This window comes from Stegodyphus dumicola, chromosome 12 (assembly GCF_044657685.1).
Source record: "Stegodyphus dumicola isolate Sdum_Otavi_A_Nest chromosome 12, ASM4465768v1".
Classification (NCBI taxonomy): Eukaryota; Metazoa; Arthropoda; class Arachnida; order Araneae; family Eresidae; genus Stegodyphus; species Stegodyphus dumicola.
This window is the reverse complement of record NC_140779.1, coordinates 30,167,330-30,168,598: the sequence shown is the minus strand read 5'-3', so window position 1 is coordinate 30,168,598 and position 1,269 is coordinate 30,167,330.

Sequence of the window (1,269 nt, the reverse complement as noted above, 5' to 3'; positions counted from 1 at the left end):
GAAACCAACTTCGCTGATGAGTCAAAATTTCATTCTGCGGACACTGCGAAAATATCGCAGATAACAAATAAGAAAGTTAGAGAGTTTTCACTAATAAAAAAATTAAAAAAAAACGCAGCGAGTTTTAATAGATCAATATGCCTATTGGCTCCTGACTCCAAATTAATCGTTATAATTAGAACTCCGTTTCTTTAAATAACTTTAATCCACACTTATTTAAAAATAATCTTTATTAAAGATCTTACGAACTAGATAAAAAAAAATTTTTACAGCAACTAAAACTGAATAATATTTCCGTTGTCATTCCAAAAACAACAAAACAAATAAAACGATATTAACCATTATTTAAAATTTATGTATAAGTCCAAGCCACAACATGCCCTTTCATTCAATCAGTTCAATCAAGTACCGTTTTAAAACTTCCGAAAAAACTGTCTAGCAAGGAATGAGCAGAAAAACTTCCAATACAGTAAAATCTGTTATATCCGGCAGCCAATCATAATAACGGCACTTTTGAAAATCTAGGCTTACATTTAAAATTTAGATCCATGAGATAAAATGTTGTGTAACAGACTAGTAATCTGAAGACTTAAATGTTGAAAATGTTTATATTAGATTTCTGCAGCTAAACGTTTTAAATCTTATCGAACTATTGAATCGAGGAAATATCCAGCATAATAAAGATAAACAATCGATCTCTTTTTGTATGTCTATGTTTGAACTTTGAAAGTAACGTGAACGATTTCCATAAACAGTTCCCTCTGAAGAAAGCCATATTTATTCTGTCTCTTTCCCGAAAAAACGTCGCTGTCGATGTAAATTGGGGCCTATGATCATTGTAGTACATAACGAATCTCGTGAGTTCCCTTGGTTTTAAAATATGTTCGGTGCACGTCAGGGGCGTAGCTAGAGGGGGCATCTGTCCCCGAGCGCAGAATCCAAGGGGCGCCAAACTGATGTTACGACATTTTAGAATTAAATGTTTTCCATCCTTGGCAAGCAGTAGAGGGCGAGAAATCTTCAATTGTCCCTGGGCGCTGAAAACCCTAGCTACGACTCTGGTGCACGTGTTAGACATCTAGGATTTGCTTATATATTTGGAGAAGATTAGAGTTAATCAAAAGAAGGTGTAGGCTTGGATGGCTGTAAACAATTCTGTTCTCATCTTACTCTTGAAGATATCGACGAAATATTCGGATATGCGCTAGAAAAGGAGAAAGTTGAAGAGGAAAATGGAAATAAAGGTGATATACAGAGTAAGAAAATTAC